This window comes from Oncorhynchus tshawytscha, unplaced genomic scaffold, assembly GCF_018296145.1.
Source record: "Oncorhynchus tshawytscha isolate Ot180627B unplaced genomic scaffold, Otsh_v2.0 Un_contig_4053_pilon_pilon, whole genome shotgun sequence".
NCBI lineage: Eukaryota > Metazoa > Chordata > Actinopteri > Salmoniformes > Salmonidae > Oncorhynchus > Oncorhynchus tshawytscha.
The window spans coordinates 10024-28779 of record NW_024608479.1 but is presented as its reverse complement, the minus strand read 5'-3'; the positions used below and the strand labels follow the sequence as shown (position 1 = coordinate 28779).

Below are 18756 nucleotides of genomic sequence, written 5' to 3'. Positions count from 1 at the left end.
CTGTCTGTCCTGTCTGTCTGTCTGTCTCAGGTGCTGCTGTTGATTGACATTGAGCTGTCTTACATCAACACAAACCATGAGGACTTCATTGGCTTCGCAAAGTGAGTTGATCTCTAACCCCTAGCAATGACTTTTCAACGTTCACCTGACTGTAATCCCTAGCAACGACCAATCAATCTTCACCTGACGATGTAACCCCTAGCACAGACCTACCTCTTAAGGATTAGCCCCTTTTTTTTCAATTTTCACCTAAAATGACATCTAACTGCCTGTAGCTCAGGACCTGAAGCAAAGATAAAAGATCTGGTAAAAAATAATACAAAGAAAAAATGTTATTCTGTGATTTTTTTGTACCATCATCTTTGAAATGCAAGAGAAAGGCCATAATTTATTATTCCAACCCAGGTGCAATTTAGATTTTGGCCACTAGATGTCAGCAGTGTCAGTGCAATGTTTTAGACTGAGCCAATGAACCATTGCATTTCTGTTTAAAATGTTGTATTAAGACTGCTCAAAATGTGCCTAATTGGTTTATTAATACATCTTCAAGTTCATAACTGTGCACTCTCCTCAAACAATAGCATGGTATTCTTTCACTGTAATAGCTACTGTAAATTGGACAGTGCAGTTAGATTAAGAAGAATTGAAGTTTTCTGCCAAAATCAGATATGTCTATATCCTGGCAAATGTTCTTGTTACTTACAACCTCATGCTAATCGATTAGCCTTCGTTAGCTCAACCGTCCCGCTGATCCTGTAGAGGTTATAGTTTGCCCACTTCATGTCAGTTGTCCACGTCTGCGTCCCAATTATCTTTCCTTCATCCCAAAGTGTGCACTTGTTCACTTCCCTTCACTGATTTTAAAGGAAATGACTGACATATTGAAACTCCTTCTAGCCCATGCCTACTCCCCCAATCCAATGCTTTTCAACTTGTGGGGGGTAGTGAATGAGAGCACACTTCAGGAAGGAGAGATGATTGGGAAGCACCCAGTATGTGATAGTCTTTCTATCTGGCCTCTGTCTCCCCTGTAGCGCTTGTGGGGTGTAGTGAACGAGAGCACACTTCAGGAAGGAGAGATGATTGGGAAGCACCCAGTATGTGATAGTCTTTCTATCTGTCTCCCTTGTAGCGCGCAACAGAGGACCACTGTTACTGCTGCTATTAACAACAAGAAGAGAGTGATGCCAAACCAGGTACCACAAAAAAACGACCCTCCTCCTCTCTCCTTTACTTCTCTCTCTCTCTCTCTCTCACCCCCCTATCCTGAACTAATGGTCTGTCCCGCTGTGTGTAGGTGATCCGGAGGGGCTGGCTCACTATCAACATAAGCATTATGAAAGGGGGGTCCAAAGACTACTGGTTCATCCTGACTGCAGAGTCACTGTCCTGGTACAAGGATGAGGAGGTAAGGGGGAGTGTGTGTGTGTGTTTCTTAAACATTTGAACCAGAGACCAATGCATATTGGTGAATCGTTACATCCCTACAAGCCGTGTTGACCCAAGCAAGCTTAATACTATGGCTAGTGGCTTGACCGGATCCAACCCTCAACCAGATACCATTGTTGTCTTAGACATTCAGGATATTCAGCTGATGTCACCTAGACAGTTAGCTAACTAACTAGATAGCTACTGAATCAGATGATGTCACCTAGACAGTTAGCTAACTCACTAGATAGCTACCGAATCAGATGATGTCACCTAGACAGTTAGCTAACTCACTAGATATCTACTGAATCAGATGATGTCACCTAGACAGTTAGCTAACTCACTAGATATCTACTGAATCAGATGATGTCACCTAGACAGTTAGCTAACTCACTAGATATCTACTGAATCAGATGATGTCACCTAGACAGTTAGCTAACTCACTAGATAGCTACTGAATCAGATGATGTCACCTAGACAGTTAGCTACTGAATCAGATGATGTCACCGAGACAGTTAGCTAACTCACTAGATAGCTACTGAATCAGATGATGTCACCGAGACAGTTAGCTAACTCACTAGATAGCTACTGAATCAGATGATGTCACCTAGACAGTTAGCTAACTAATTAGATAGCTACTGAATCAGATGATGTCACCTAGACAGTTAGCTAACTAACTAGATAGCTACTGAATCAGATGATGTCCTCTTTTTATGTGTCTGTGTGTGCGTGTGTGTATGTAATGTACTGTGTGTGATGTGTCACCTAGTGTGTTAGTATAACTGTGTGTGTAGTCTAACTGTGATGATGTCACCAGGAGAAAGTTAAGAAGTACACTCACTAGATAATCTGAAGCTGAAGACAGAAAGATGTCCACAAAACACACATTCGCCATCTTCAACACCGAGTCCAGGTGTGTGTATCTGTAAACAGTGTCTGTCACGTTTAGAAATACTGAGTGTACTACTTTGTCAATAACTAGAGTGTGTGTGTGAATGTGATGTGTCACCAGGAACAGTTAGCCTATGTCACTAGATATCTACTGAGATAGAGCTGGCCTGTGACACACAGGAGGATGTAGACAGCTGGAAGGCTCAGAGCTGAGTTTACCCTGAGAAAGACCAGGTAAACACACAGTTTTGCATTCTACTTGAACCAAAGAATGATTCCCATCCAAAATCATTTTCTCAAATCCCTAACCCGAGATAACCCTAACTGAACCCTCAACCTGATCATAACCCTAAACCTGAGCCTAAAATAGCTTTTTATCTACTGTGGGGATCAGAAAATGTCCCCACAAGGATAGTAAAACACACTACACAGGATACAAGTCTCTTTCTCACTCCAATCTACTGAAAAACATGATTTATTTTGAAAAATAAAAATATCTTATATTATTTTATTAGCAGCTAAATGTTCAAAGTCACCATCAGACTCTTAAAATGAGCTATTTCTCTTTAGCATTACAAATGGTCCCTTTCTTTTCTGAATCAGACACACACACACACAGTAGATGGGGATCCACGTATTCCTGGAACTTCTGATGGTGCATGAAGCCGCCAGTATTTTAATGTGAAGCGCTCCATATTGCTGGGTGGGGCTGAATGCCACCAAAATAATCACTAAGGATCATGGTGAAAGTGGCCATAACTAGTAAACTGATCATGATGATGTAGTCGTTTTCATGCTGCCTGTGAGTGTCCTCGTAGCCTGCCGGCCGTGTGTGTGGTTGGTCTGTTTCAGCACATGGTCCTGTCTGAGGACAAATGTAGAAGAATGGATCAGTATTTAATTACAGATCTAGTAGTCAGAATGGACCAGTATTTAATTACAGATCTAGTAAACAGAATGGATCATCTTTAATTACAGATCTAGTAGTCAGGTGGATCAGTATTTAATTACAGATCTAGTAGTCAGAATGGATCAGTATTTAATTACAGATCTAGTAGTCAGAATGGATCAGTATTTAATTACAGATCTAGTAGTCAGAATGGATCAGTGGATTTTAATTACAGATCTAGTAGTCAGAATGGACCAGTATTTAATTACAGATCTAGTAGTCAGAATGGACCAGTATTTAATTACAGATCTAGTAGTCAGAATGGAAAACAGTATTTAATTACAGATCTAGTAGTCAGAATGGATCAGTATTTAATTACAGATCTAGTAGTCAAAATGGACCAGTATTTAATTACAGATCTAGTAGTCAGAATGGACCAGTATTTAATTACAGATCTAGTAGTCAGAATGGACCAGTATTTAATTACAGATCTAGTAGTCAGAATGGATCCAGTATTTAATTACAGATCTAGTAGTCAGAATGGATCAGTTTTAATTACAGATCTAGTAGTCAGAATGGATTTAGTATTTAAACAGATCTAGTAGTCAGAATGGACCAGTATTTAATTACAGATCTAGTAGTCAGAATGGACCAGTATTTAATTACAGATCTAGTAGTCAGAATGGATCAGTATTTAATTACAGATCTAGTAGTCAGAATGGATCCCTAATTACAGATCTAGTAGTCAGTATTTAATTACAGATCTAGTAGTCAGAATGGACCAGTATTTAATTACAGATCTAGTAGTCAGAATGGACCAGTATTTAATTACAGATCTAGTAGTCAGAATGGATCAGTATTTAATTACAGATCTAGTAGTCAGAATGGATCAGTATTTAATTACAGATCTAGTAGTCAGAATGGACCAGTATTTAATTACAGATCTAGTAGTCAGAATGGACCAGTATTTAATTACAGATCTAGTTGTCAGAATGGACCAGTATTTCCTTACAGATCTACAAATGTAGTCAGAATGGATCAGTATTTAATTACAGATCTAGTAGTCAGAATGGACCAGTATTTAATTACAGATCTAGTAGTCAGAATGGATCAGTATTTAATTACAGATCTAGTAGTCAGAATGGATCAGTATTTAATTACAGATCTAGTAGTCAGAATGGACCAGTATTTAATTACAGATCTAGTAGTCAGAATGGACCAGTATTTAATTACAGATCTAGTAGTCAGAATGGACCAGTATTTAATTACAGATCTAGTAGTCAGAATGGACCAGTATTTAATTACAGATCTAGTAGTCAGAATGGACCAGTATTTAATTACAGATCTAGTAGTCAGAATGGACCAGTATTTAATTACAGATCTAGTAGTCAGAATGGACCAGTATTTAATTACAGATCTAGTAGTCAGAATGGACCAGTATTTAATTACAGATCTAGTAGTCAGAATGGATCAGTATTTAATTACAGATCTAGTAGTCAGAATGGACCAGTATTTAATTACAGATCTAGTAGTCAGAATGGACCAGTATTTAATTACAGATCTAGTAGTCAGAATGGACCAGTATTTAATTACAGATCTAGTAGTCAGAATGGACCAGTATTTAATTACAGATCTAGTAGTCAGAATGGATCAGTATTTAATTACAGATCTAGTAGTCAGAATGGATCAGTATTTAATTACAGATCTAGTAGTCAGAATGGACCAGTATTTAATTACAGATCTAGTAGTCAGAATGGACCAGTATTTAATTACAGATCTAGTAGTCAGAATGGATCAGTATTTAATTACAGATCTAGTAGTCAGAATGGACCAGTATTTAATTACAGATCTAGTAGTCAGAATGGACCAGTATTTAATTACAGATCTAGTAGTCAGAATGGATCAGTATTTAATTACAGATCTAGTAGTCAGAATGGACCAGTATTTAATTACAGATCTAGTAGTCAGAATGGATCAGTATTTAATTACAGATCTAGTAGTCAGAATGGACCAGTATTTAATTACAGATCTAGTAGTCAGAATGGACCAGTATTTAATTACAGATCTAGTAGTCAGAATGGACCAGTATTTAATTACAGATCTAGTAGTCAGAATGGATCAGTATTTAATTACAGATCTAGTAGTCAGAATGGACCAGTATTTAATTACAGATCTAGTAGTCAGAATGGATCAGTATTTAATTACAGATCTAGTAGTCAGAATGGATCAGTATTTAATTACAGATCTAGTAGTCAGAATGGACCAGTATTTAATTACAGATCTAGTAGTCAGAATGGACCAGTATTTAATTACAGATTACAGATCTAGTAGTCAGAATGGACCAGTATTTAATTACAGATCTAGTAGTCAGAATGGATCAGTATTTAATTACAGATCTAGTAGTCATTTAATTACAGATCTAGTATGGGACCAGTATTTAATTACAGATCTAGTAGTCAGAATGGACCAGTATTTAATTACAGATCTAGTAGTCAGAATGGATCAGTATTTAATTACAGATCTAGTAGTCAGAATGGATCAGTATTTAATTACAGATCTAGTAGTCAGAATGGACCAGTATTTAATTACAGATCTAGTAGTCAGAATGGATCAGTATTTAATTACAGATCTAGTAGTCAGAATGGATCAGTATTTAATTACAGATCTAGTAGTCAGAATGGATCAGTATTTAATTACAGATCTAGTAGTCAGAATGGACCAGTATTTAATTACAGATCTAGTAGTCAGAATGGATCAGTATTTAATTACAGATCTAGTAGTCAGAATGGATCAGTATTTAATTACAGATCTAGTAGTCAGAATGGATCAGTATTTAATTACAGATCTAGTAGTCAGAATGGACCAGTATTTAATTACAGATCTAGTAGTCAGAATGGATCAGTATTTAATTACAGATCTAGTAGTCAGAATGGACCAGTATTTAATTACAGATCTAGTAGTCAGAATGGATCAGTATTTAATTACAGATCTAGTAGTCAGAATGGACCAGTATTTAATTACAGATCTAGTAGTCAGAATGGACCAGTATTTAATTACAGATCTAGTAGTCAGAATGGATCAGTATTTAATTACAGATCTAGTAGTCAGAATGGATCAGTATTTAATTACAGATCTAGTAGTCAGAATGGACCAGTATTTAATTACAGATCTAGTAGTCAGAATGGACCAGTATTTAATTACAGATTTAGTAGTCAGAATGGACCAGTATTTAATTACAGATCTAGTAGTCAGAATGGATCAGTATTTAATTACAGATCTTGATATCTTCATTTATAGAGAACTTTAAAATAATTCACAATGTGGTTCGAAACTTGATCACAATAAACACATTTTCGATGCCCAAAACATTAGTCTGTAAAATAATTGGTTTGGCCATTCTGGCGACTGTAATTCACATAGGCTTTCTAGGGCAGACCAGGACGTTTGTCGCTGCTAGGTTGCTACACAGTACCCGACCAGCAGAGATTGTGACGTCACACTCCAGACCTTACACTGGGTAACACACATAGACGTACACGCACACACACGGATGGATAAATATACATGCAAGCTTGTACACACACAGGTACACTCTCCTCCTCTCCTCCCTTCCCCAGGTTGACAGTGAAGCACAGGACCAGAAGAATCCTTCTCAATGTGTCTCATGCATCTCTCTCCACCTCCCTCGCTCTCTCTCCACCCTCATCCCTCCCCCTCCCTCTCTCCCCCCACCCTCCTCTCCCTCCTCCCTCCTTCCCCACCTCCCTCTCTCTCTCCCTCCCCACCTCCCTCTCTCCCTCCCCACCTCCCTCTCTCCCTCCCCCAGGTTGACAGTGAGGACACAGGACCAGCAGAATCCTTCTCTATGGATCCCCAGCTGGAGAGGCAGGTTGAGACCATAAGGAATCTAGTGGATTCCTACATCGGCATCGTCAACAAGTCCATCAGGGATCTAATGCCCAAGACCATCATGCATCTCATGATCAACAGCGTGAGTGGACACCTCACTCACTCACTCACTCACTCACTCACTCTCACACACATACATACATATACATATATACTGGAGCACATCAGAGCACACACACATCAGAGCACCTAAACACACACCAATCTAAGGTATTTATAAAGCCCTTTTTACATCAGCAGATGATGTCACAAAGTGCTGTACAGAAACCCAGCCTGAAACCCCAAACAGCAGGAGAATTATACCAGATATACCTGGAGAATTATACCAGATATACCAGGAGAATTATACAGGAGAATTATACCAGATATACCAGGAGAATTATACCAGATATACCAGGAGAATTATACGATATAACAGGAGAATTATACCAGATATACCTGGAGAATTATACCAGATATACCTGGAGAATTATACCAGATATACCAGGAGAATTATACCAGATATACCAGGAGAATTATACCAGATATACCCAGATATAACAGAGAATTATACCAGATATACCAGGAGAATTATACCAGATATAACCAGATATACCAGAGAATTATACCAGATATACCAGGAGAATTATACCAGATATAACAGGAGAATTATACCAGATATACCAGACTGATCCTACTCCCCCCCCGCCACATAGACTATTGCAGCATAGATACTGGAGTCTGATACAGGGGGTCGTCGAGGACACTGTGGCCCTGTCCGACTATACCCCGGACAGGGCCAACCAGGCAGGATATAACCCCACCCACTTTGCCAAGGCACAGCCCCGACACCACCAGAGGGATATCAATAGACCACCAACTTACTACCCTGAGACAAGGTGGTGTCTCACCCACAAAGATCTCCTCCACCGCACGAGCCCGAGGGGGCGCAGAACCAGACAGGAAGATCACGTCAGTGATTCAACCCACTCAGGTTGAGTATAGCCTTGCATGGCGTGATTCACCCCTTCTAGGGATGGCTTGGGAGAGCTAGCAAGCCAGTGACTCATCCCCTTTGGCAGAGAATCCTAGTAGAGAGACTAAGGAGCTGGCTAGGCAGAGACAGCAAGGGTGATTCGTCACTCCAGTGCCTTGTCATTCACCCTCGCACCCCTGGGCCAGACTACACTCAATCATTGAACCTACTGAAAATAAAGATTTAAAGGTTGAGACTGAGTCTGCGACTCTCACATGGCTCCGCAGACCATTCCATAAAGATGTACCTCTATTTGAAAAAGCCCTGCCTCCAGCTGTTTGCTTACAAATTCTAGGGACAGTAAGGAGGCCTGCATCTAGTGATTGTAGCGTACGTGTAGGTATGTACGGCAGGACCAAATCAGAGAGATAGGTAGGAGCACGTCCATGTAATGCTTTGTAGGTTAGCAGTAAAACCTTGGAATCAGCCATTGACAGGAAGCCAATGTAGAGAGGTTAGAGGTTAGAGGTTAGCACTGGAGTAATACGATCACATTTTTGGGTTTTAGTCAAGATTCTAGCAGCCGTATTTAGAACTAGCTGTTTATTTATCCGGGTAGCGAGAGAGCAGAGCATTGCAGTAGTCTAATCTTGAAATGACAAAATCATGGATGAGCTTTTCTGCATCATGTTTGGAAAAGACATGTTACAAAGATAGAAAAAAAACTGTGCTTGAAATATTTTTGATCCGTCTGTCAAAAGAGAGATCAGGGTCCAGAGTAACGCTGTGAGGTCCTTCACAGTTTGATTTGAGACGACTGTAACAACCCTCGAGATTCAGAGTCAGATCAAACAGCAGATCTCTTTGTTTCTATGGGACCTAGAACTGAGTTCAAAAGTAAAACGTTTGCCTCCATCCACTTCCTTATTTCTGAAACACAGGTTTCCTGGGTAGGCAATCTGGGTGCAGTCTCAGTCTCAGTATTATGATGTGGTCTAAAACCAGACTGGAGCATTTATTATACATTAATACATGGTCTGCCTTCAAGAAGGCAGTGAGTTGCTGAGCAACAGCTTTTAAAAAAAATTGGGGGTAAGATTCGATATAAGCCGATTTGGAAAGGCTTTATTGGCTTAATTATTTTAATTACACATGTAACTGGTGTGAAATGGCTGGTTCGAGCCCGGGACCCACGAAGCATCGTTACCCAAGCCGCGGCCCTTGCAGAGCAAGGGGAACCACTACTTCAAGGTCTCAGAGCAAGTGACGTCACCGATTGAAACGCTATTAGCACGCACCGCTAACTAAGCTAGCCATTTCACACCGGTTACACACATCCGGAGGATAGGGAGACGTTTATTATGTTCAACATAGGAGGGCCAAACACAGGAAGTAGCTCTTTCAGTAGTTTAGTTGGAATAGGGTCCAGTAGGCAGCTGGAAGGTTTAGAGTCCATGACTATTTGTGTGAATGTGTGGAGAGATACAGGATTAAAAAACGAGTGTCTCCATTAATTCGAGGTCATCTTGGCAGTTCTGTGCAGACTCAGGACGACTGAAATATTCAAAGCCTCGTTCCCCCTCTCTCTTCAATCTCTCCTACCCTTTCCCCCTCTTCTCTCCTCCCTTCAATCTCTCTCACACTACCCTCATTCCCCTCTCTTCTCTCCCTTCAATCTCTCTCACTACCCTCGTCCCCCTCTTCTCACTCCCTTCAATCTCTCTCACTACCCTCGTTCCCCCTCTTCTCTCTCCCTTCAATCTCTCTCACTACCCTCGTCCCCCTCTTCTCACCTCCCTTCAATCTCTCTCACTACCCCCTCGTTCCCCCCTCTCTCACCTCCCTTCAATCTCTCTCTCACTACCCTCGTTCCCCCTCTTCTCTCCTCCCTTCTCTTCTCTCCTCCCTTCTCTCTCTCTCTCTCACTACCCTCATTCCCCCTCTTCTCTCCTCCCTTCAATCTCTCTCACTACCCTCGTTCCCCCTTCCCTCTTCTCTCCTCCCTTCTCTCTCTCTCTCTCTCTCTCTCTCACTACGCTCGTTCCCCCTCTTCTCTCCTCCCTCTCTCTCTCTCTCTCTCTCTCTCTCTTCCCCCTCTTCTCTCCTCCCTACCTCTCTCTCTCCCCCTCTTCCCCCTCTCCTCTCTCATTCTCTAGGATAAAGATTTCTACCTGTATTCCTGTGGAGAACTGTGGAGTTCTAATTCTAGTACTAATTCTCTCCTCTCCTCCTCTCTCCCTCACCCATCCCTTTCTCCTTCTCTAGGCTAAAGACTTCATCCATTCTGAGTTGTTGGCCTACCTGTATTCCTGTGGGGACCAGGGCAGTCTGATGGAGGAGTCAGCTGACCAGGCTCAGAGGAGAGATGAGATGTTGAGGATGTACCATGCTCTGAAAGAAGCCCTGCTGATCATAGGAGACATCAGTACAACCACAGTGTCAGCTCCTGTACCTCCACCTGTAGACGACACCTGGAGGACCAAGGAACCCAGGTAACAGAGAGAGATGCACATGTACACACACATGTACACACACACATGTACACACACACATGTACACACACATGTACACACACGTACACACACACATGTACACACACATGTACACACACACACATGTACACACACAGGCATGTACACACAGGCATGTACACACACGCCTGTACACATACACACATGTACACAGACCTGTACACACACTCATGTACACACACACACATGTACAGATGCAGTTCGCATGTTCAAACACACACTAGGCTCTCACATGTAGGTTAATGTACACTTGGATGTGAAACTGAATATATTTCCCCTTCTTCCTCTCTCTCCCCCTCTCTATCTCTCTCTCTCTGTGTGTCCCCCTTTCTTCTCCCCCTCCTATCTATCCCCCCCCTCTCTATCTCTCTCCCCTCCCTCCTCCTCCCTTCCCCAGCCCTCCTCCTCAGGCCAGACCAGCCCCGGCCGCTGTCCCCCTCCTAGTCGCCCCCGGCAGCAAGAGGCCCCACCGCCGTCCCTCCTCCCTCCAGTCCCCAAAACCCAGCTTTCGGCACCCCTCATCCCCTCTCGACCCGGACCCCCACCAGTCAACACCTACAGTGCAGCGGACCCTGTCGTCAATGTCCCCCTGATCCCATCTCGCCCAGCCAGGGTACCCCCAGCCCTGCCCCCCGGCATACCCAGGTAAGAGCTCTGCTCCTGGGCAGGCGAGTGTAAACAACCCCACTTACCTCTGGAGGAATGGAGGCTAGAACTGCTAGAACGGTCTATTCTGTCACAATAGGTCACTTTTATTAGTAATGTTACATTCCGAGGGGTGGTTGTAGTGGTGATGGTGGTGGTTGTGGTGGGGAATTGGGATAGTGGTAGTGGTTGTAGTAGCGGTTGTGGTGATAGTGGTGGTGGTGGTAGTAGTGGTTGTGGTGGGGAATTGGAATAGTGGTAGTGGTTGTGGTGATAGTGGTAGTGGTGGTGGTGGTAGTAGTGGTTGTGGTTGGGGTGGTGGTTGTGGATGGTGGTAGTGGTTGTGTGGTGGGTTGTGGTGGTTGTGGTAGTGGTGGTGGTGGTAGTAGTGGTTGTGGTGGGGAGTGGTGGTGGTAGTGGTTGTGGTAGTGGTTGTGGTGATAGTGGTAGTGGTGGTGGTAGTGGTAGTGGTGGTGGTGGTGGTTGGGATAGTGGTAGTGGTTGTAGTAGTGGTTGTGGTGATAGTGGTAGTGGTGGTAGTGGTAGTGGGTTGTGGTGGTAGTGGTTGGGATAGTGGTAGTGGTTGTAGTAGGGTTGTGGTGATAGTGGTAGTGGTGGTGGTGGTGGTGGTGGGTAATTGGGATAGGTGGTAGTGGGTTGTAGTAGTGGTTGTGGTGAGTAGTGGTTGTGGTGGTGGTGGGATAGTGGTAGTGGTTGTGGTGGGGTGGAATAGTGGTAGTGGTTGTGGTGATAGTGGTTGTGGTGGTGGTGGTTGGTGGTGGTGGTGGTGTGGTGGTGGTAGTGGTGGTGGTGGGTTGTGGTGGGGGGTAGTGGTTGTGGTGGTAGTGGTGGTGGTAGTGGTAGTGGTGGTGGTAGTGGTGAAGGGGTGTGGTGGTAGTGGTTGTGGTGGTTGTGGTGGTAGTGGTAGTGGTGGTGTGGTTGTAGTGGTTGTGGTAGTAGTGGTTGTAGTGGTTGTGGTGGTAGTGGTGGTGGTGTGGTGTAGTAGTTGTGGTGGTAGTGATGGTAGTTGTTGTAGAGGTTGTGGTGACAGTGGTTGTGGTGGGGGTGGTTGTGGTGGTAGTGTGGTAGTGGTTGTAGTGGTGGTGGTTGTGATGGTAGTTGTGGTAGTTGTGTTAGTGGTAGGAATGGTAGTGGTTGTGGTGGGGGTTTGGTGGTTGGTGGTGGTGGTGTGATGGTAGTTGTGGTAGTAATGGTAGTGGTTGTGGTGGGGGTGGTAGTGGTTTGGTGGTTGTGGTGGTTGTGGTGGTAGTGGTGGTAGTGGTTGTGGTAGTAGTGATGGTGTGGTAGTGATGGTGGTAGTGGTTGTGATGGTGGTAGTGGTTGTGATGGTTGTGTTGGTAGTGATGGTTGTGATGGTAGTGGTTGTAGTGGTTGTGGTAGTAGTGATGGTTGTGGTAGCGATGGTGGTGGTGGTAGTGGTTGTGGTAGTAGTGATGGTTGTGGTAGTGATTGTGGTAGTAGTGATGGTGGTAGTGGTTGTGGTGGTAGTGGTAGTGGTGGTAGTGGAGGTTGTGGTGGTTGTGGTTGTGGTGGTAGTGGTGATAGTGCTTGTAGTGGTTGTGGTAGTGATGTTGGTGATGATAGTGGTTGTGATTGTTGTGGTGGTAGTGATTGTTGTGGTGGTAGTGGTTGTGGTGGTAGTGATGGTGGTAGTGATGGTTGTGGTGGTGGTGATTGTTGTGGTGGTGGTGGTGATTGTTGGGTGGTGGTGGTTGTGGTGGTAGTGATGATAGTGCTTGTAGTGGTTGTGGTAGTGATGTTGGTGATGATAGTGGTTGTGATGTTGGTGATGGTAGTGATGGTTGTGGTAGTGATGGTTGTGGTAGTGGTTGTGGTGGTAGTGATTGTTGTGGTGGTAGTGGTGGTTGTGGTGGTTGTGGTGGTTGTAGTGGTTGTGGTGGTTGTGATGATAGTGGTTGTGGTGGTTGTGATGATAGTGGTTGTGATGATAGTGGTTGTGGTAGTGATGGTAGTGGTTGTGGTAGTGATGGTTGTGGTGGTTGTGGTGGTAGTGGTGGTGGTTGTGGTAGTGATGGTGGTGGGGGTTTGTTGGTAGTGGTTGTGGTAGTTGTGGGGGTTTCGTGTATCATGAGTTGTGGGAATGATACATATGTTTTTCTCTTCTCTCCTCCCCCTCCCTCCCTCTCCCTCCACCCTCCCTCCTCTCCCTCCCTGCTTCCCCCATCCCACCTTCCCTCTCTCTCCATCCCCTCCCTCCCTCCCTCCTCCCCCTCCCTGCTTCCCCATCCCACCTTCCCTCTCTCTCCATTCCCCTCCCTCGCTCCCTGCTTCCCCATCCCTCCTTCCCTCTCTCTCCATTCCCTCCCTCGCTCCCTCTTCCCCATCCCTCCTTCCCTCTCCATTCCCCTCTCCATTCCCCATCCCCCTCCTCCCTGCTTCTCCATCCCTCCTTCCCTCTCTCTCCATCCCTCCTCCCTCTCTCTCCATCCCTCCCTCCTCTCCCTCCCTGCTTCCCCCATCCCACCTTCCCCCTCTCTCCATCCCCCTCCCTCCCTCCTCTCCCTCCCTGCTTCCCCCATCCCCCCTCCCTCTCTCTCCATCCCCCTCCCTCCATCCATCCCTTCTCCCTCTCTCCATCCCTCCTCCCTCTCTCTCCATTCCCCCCCTCCCTCCCTGCTTCCCCATCCCCCTTCCTCCCTCTCTCTCCATTCCCCCCCTCCTCTCCCTCCATCCCCCCCCTCCCTCTCCTCCCTCCCTCCTCCTCCCTCTCTCCCATCCCTCCCTCCTCTCCCTCCCTCTCCATCCCCCTCCCTCCTCCTCCATCCCCCTCCCTCCCTCCTCTCCCTCCCTCTTCCCTCCCTTCCCTCCCTTCCCCTCTCTCCATTCCCCTCCCTCCCTCCTCTCCCTCCCTGCTTCTCTCCATCCCTCCCTCCCTCCATCCCCCTCCCTCCTCCCTCCTCCCATCCCTCCCTCCCTCTCCTCCCTCCTCTCCTCCCTCTCTCTCCATCCCCCTCCCTCCCTCCTCTCCCTCCCTCCCCCCTCCTCCCCTCCCTGCTTCTCTCCATCCCCCTCCCTCCTCTCCCTCCATCCCCCCCCCTCCTCTCCCTCCCTTCCTCCCTCTCTCTCCATTCCCCTCCCTCCCTCCTCTCCCCTCCCTGCTTCCCCCATCCCTCCCTCCTTCTCTCTCCCTCCTTCTGTCCTCCTCTATAACAGAAGACCCCCAGCGGCCCCAGGCCGGCCCACCATCATACGCCCTTCAGAGCCTTCACTGCTGGACTAGACAGACAGACAGACAGACAGACAGAATGAATAATTACCACTCCTAATGTCCTTTGACTACAAAGAAACACTTTGCGTAACGTTGATGTTTTATTCACTAACATGATTCCAGACTGTCTTTCATGTATTCTCTCTTAATATTCATATTGTCATGTTATTGTTATTTCATGTATTCTCTCTTAATATTCATATTGTCATGTTATTGTTATTTCATTTATTCAACACTATGTACTTATTGTTATCAGTTGTTTAATAGCTTTGTTACAATGTTTTAATACCTTCAATGTTTCAAAGAGATTGAGAGAGAGAGAAAAATGAAACCTACATTTTTTTTGTTTAACTCTAACTTACTTTAATGAACTTAGTTCAAACCGGTGGATTAGACAGAATTTGAAATCAAACAGGTTTAAAATATGGAGCAGATTTTAGTGAATACTTGCTTAGTTCTTTATACTGTTTGAAATGTTTCTAACCTTCTTACTGGATCATATGTACATTTGTATTTTTAGATCTGATCTTCAATATGCACTTCAATATCTATGCAGGAATATTACAGTAAGTCCTTTCCAGCTCGCAGCTTTTTGAAATTCATTTGGATGAAATGCTAATTATGCTATAAAATGAATTGATTTCAATGGAAAATAGTTAGCTTCAACTGCCCTCACAGTTCACTCAAAGAACACTGGTAACCAGTCAGGGTTGGTGTCCATTCCGTTTCAATTTCAGTCAATTCAGAAAGTTCCAATTCTCTTCAATGCTCTTTAATGAGGAGCATTTGGAATTGGAATTTGGAATTGGAATTTAGATTTGGAATTTGGTTCTCTCTCTGAATTGACAGGAATTGACATGGAATTGACACCAACCCTGTAGTCAATAGAGATACCAGGTGTCTCGTCAGTTATCGATGTTAGTAGTAGATAGTTGTTAGACAAGGGCCGAGATTCAATCAAAGATGTGTTGTCGATAAGCTTACTGCACTTGACTTTTAAAAGGTCATTTATGACATCCGCTGCGTTTACCGCAAATGCAACATCTCTGCAAACATCTTTAAAAGGATCACTGTTGAGAGTGTTGTTTGATTATCGCTTCTTTAATTAAATCCCGGCTTTTAGCCCAGTCTATTGTAAATGGTAGCTTGCTGTCAATCTGGCCTCTGCTTCCTGAATGGACCAATCAAAATGGACCTGCTTCCTGAATGGACCATTCAAAATGGACCAATCAAAATGGACCTGCTTCCTGAATAGACCATTCAAAATAGACCTGCTTCCTGAATGGACCATTCCAAATGGACCTGGTTCCTGAATGGACCAATCAAAATGGACCTGCTTCCTGAATGGACCAATCAGAAACCAGACAGAGGGGGTAGTGCCCCACATAGGGAATAGGATGCCGTTTCAGACTCTTTTGTATTGTTTTTTTTTTTTAAATGACTTTTTCTATTTTTCTAAGTGCCTCTTACCTGTGGCTTTCCTATTGGATGAACAGATGAATGACATGATACATTAACAAAGGAATGAATCACTGGGTGAACGAGGGATGGTAGAATGGAACAGTAGTGTGAAGGTGGATAAAGATGGTAGAATGGAACAGTAGTATGAAGGTGGATAAAGATGGTAGAATGGAACAGTAGTGTGAAGGTGGATAAAGATGGTAGAATGGAACAGTAGTGTGAAGGTGGATAAAGATGGTAGAATGGAACAGTAGTGTGAAGAAGGTGGATAAAGATGGTAGAATGGAACAGTAGTGTGAAGGTGGATAAAGATGGTAGAATGGAACAGTAGTGTGAAGAAGGTGGATAAAGATGGTAGAATGGAACAGTAGTGTGAAGGTGGATAAAGATGGTAGAATGGAACAGTAGTGTGAAGGTGGATAAAGATGGTAGAATGGAACAGTAGTGTGAAGGTGGATAAAGATGGTAGAATGGAACAGTAGTGTGAAGGTGGATAAAGATGGTAGAATGGAACAGTAGTGTGAAGGTGGATAAAGATGGTAGAATGGAACAGTAGTGTGAAGGTGGATAAAGATGGTAGAATGGAACAGTAGTGTGAAGAAGGTGGATAAAGATGGTAGAATGGAACAGTAGTGTGGAAGAATGGAACAGTAGTGTGAAGAAGGTGGATAAAGATGGTAGAATGGAACAGTAGTGTGAAGGTGGATAAAGATGGTAGAATGGAACAGTAAAGATGGATAAAGATGGTATGGAACAGTAGTGTGAAGGTGGATAAAGATGGTAGAATGGAACAGTAGTGTGAAGGTGGATAAAGATGGTAGAATGGAACAGTAGTGTGAAGAAGGTGGATAAAGATGGTAGAATGGAACAGTAGTGTGAAGGTGGATAAAGATGGTAGAATGGAACAGTAGTATGAAGGTGGATAAAGATGGTAGAATGGAACAGTAGTGTGAAGAAGGTGGATAAAGATGGTAGAATGGAACAGTAGTGTGAAGAAGGTGGATAAAGATGGTAGAATGGAACAGTAGTGTGAAGAAGGTGGATAAAGATGGTAGAATGGAACAGTAGTGTGAAGGTGGATAAAGATGGTAGAATGGAACAGTAGTGTGAAGAAGGTGGATAAAGATGGTAGAATGGAACAGTAGTATGAAGGTGGATAAAGATGGTAGAATGGAACAGTAGTGTGAAGAAGGTGGATAAAGATGGTAGAATGGAACAGTAGTGTGAAGAAGGTGGATAAAGATGGTAGAATGGAACAGTAGTGTGAAGAAGGTGGATAAAGATGGTAGAATGGAACAGTAGTGTGAAGAAGGTGGATAAAGATGGTAGAATGGAACAGTAGTGTGAAGAAGGTGGATAAAGATGGTAGAATGGAACAGTAGTGTGAAGAAGGTGGATAAAGATGGTAGAATGGAACAGTAGTGTGAAGAAGGTGGATAAAGATGGTAGAATGGAACAGTAGTGTGAAGAAGGTGGATAAAGATGGTAGAATGGAACAGTAGTGTGAAGAAGGTGGATAAAGATGGTAGAATGGAACAGTAGTGTGAAGAAGGTGGATAAAGATGGTAGAATGGAACAGTAGTGTGAAGAAGGTGGATAAAGATGGTAGAATGGAACAGTAGTGTGAAGAAGGTGGATAAAGATGGTAGAATGGAACAGTAGTGTGAAGAAGGTGGATAAAGATGGTAGAATGGAACAGTAGTGTGAAGAAGGTGGATAAAGATGGTAGAATGGAACAGTAGTGTGAAGAAGGTGGATAAAGATGGTAGAATGGAACAGTAGTGTGAAGGTGGATAAAGATGGTAGAATGGAACAGTAGTGTGAAGAAGGTGGATAAAGATGGTAGAATGGAACAGTAGTGTGAAGAAGGTGGATAAAGATGGTAGAATGGAACAGTAGTGTGAAGAAGGTGGATAAAGATGGTAGAATGGAACAGTAGTGTGAAGAAGGTGGATAAAGATGGTAGAATGGAACAGTAGTGTGAAGAAGGTGGATAAAGATGGTAGAATGGAACAGTAGTGTGAAGAAGGTGGATAAAGATGGTAGAATGGAACAGTAGGTGAACAGATGGTAGAATGGAACAGTAGTGTGAAGAAGGTGGATAAAGATGGTAGAATGGAACAGTAGTGTGAAGAAGGTGGATAAAGATGGTAGAATGGAACAGTAGTGTGAAGAAGGTGGATAAAGATGGTAGAATGGAACAGTAGTGTGAAGAAGGTGGATAAAGATGGTAGAATGGAACAGTAGTGTGAAGAAGGTGGATAAAGATGGTAGAATGGAACAGTAGTGAAGAAGGTGGATAAGATGGTAGAATGGAACAGTAGTGTGAAGAAGGTGGATAAAGATGGTAGAATGGAACAGTAGTGTGAAGAAGGTGGATAAAGATGGTAGAATGGAACAGTAGTGTGAAGAAGGTGGATAAAGATGGTAGAATGGAACAGTAGTATGAAGGTGGATGAAGATGGTAGAATGGAACAGTAGTGTGAAGAAGGTGGATAAAGATGGTAGAATGGAACAGTAGTGTGAAGAAGGTGGCTAAAGATGGTAGAATGGAACAGTAGTGTGAAGAAGGTGGATAAAGATGGTAGAATGGAACAGTAGTGTGAAGAAGGTGGATAAAGATGGTAGAATGGAACAGTAGTGTGAAGAAGGTGGATAAAGATGGTAGAATGGAACAGTAGTGTGAAGGTGGATAAAGATGGTAGAATGGAACAGTAGTATGAAGAAGGTGGATAAAGATGGTAGAATGGAACAGTAGTATGAAGGTGGATAAAGATGGTAGAATGGAACAGTAGTG

General features: G+C 43.6%; 1 pseudogene; it reads left to right on the top strand.

Annotated features, from left to right (window-relative positions):
- The window catches only part of LOC121843560, a 40361-nt pseudogene extending 25638 nt beyond the window's left edge, over positions 1–14723 (top strand).
- Positions 14724–18756: the final 4033 nt, after the last annotated feature.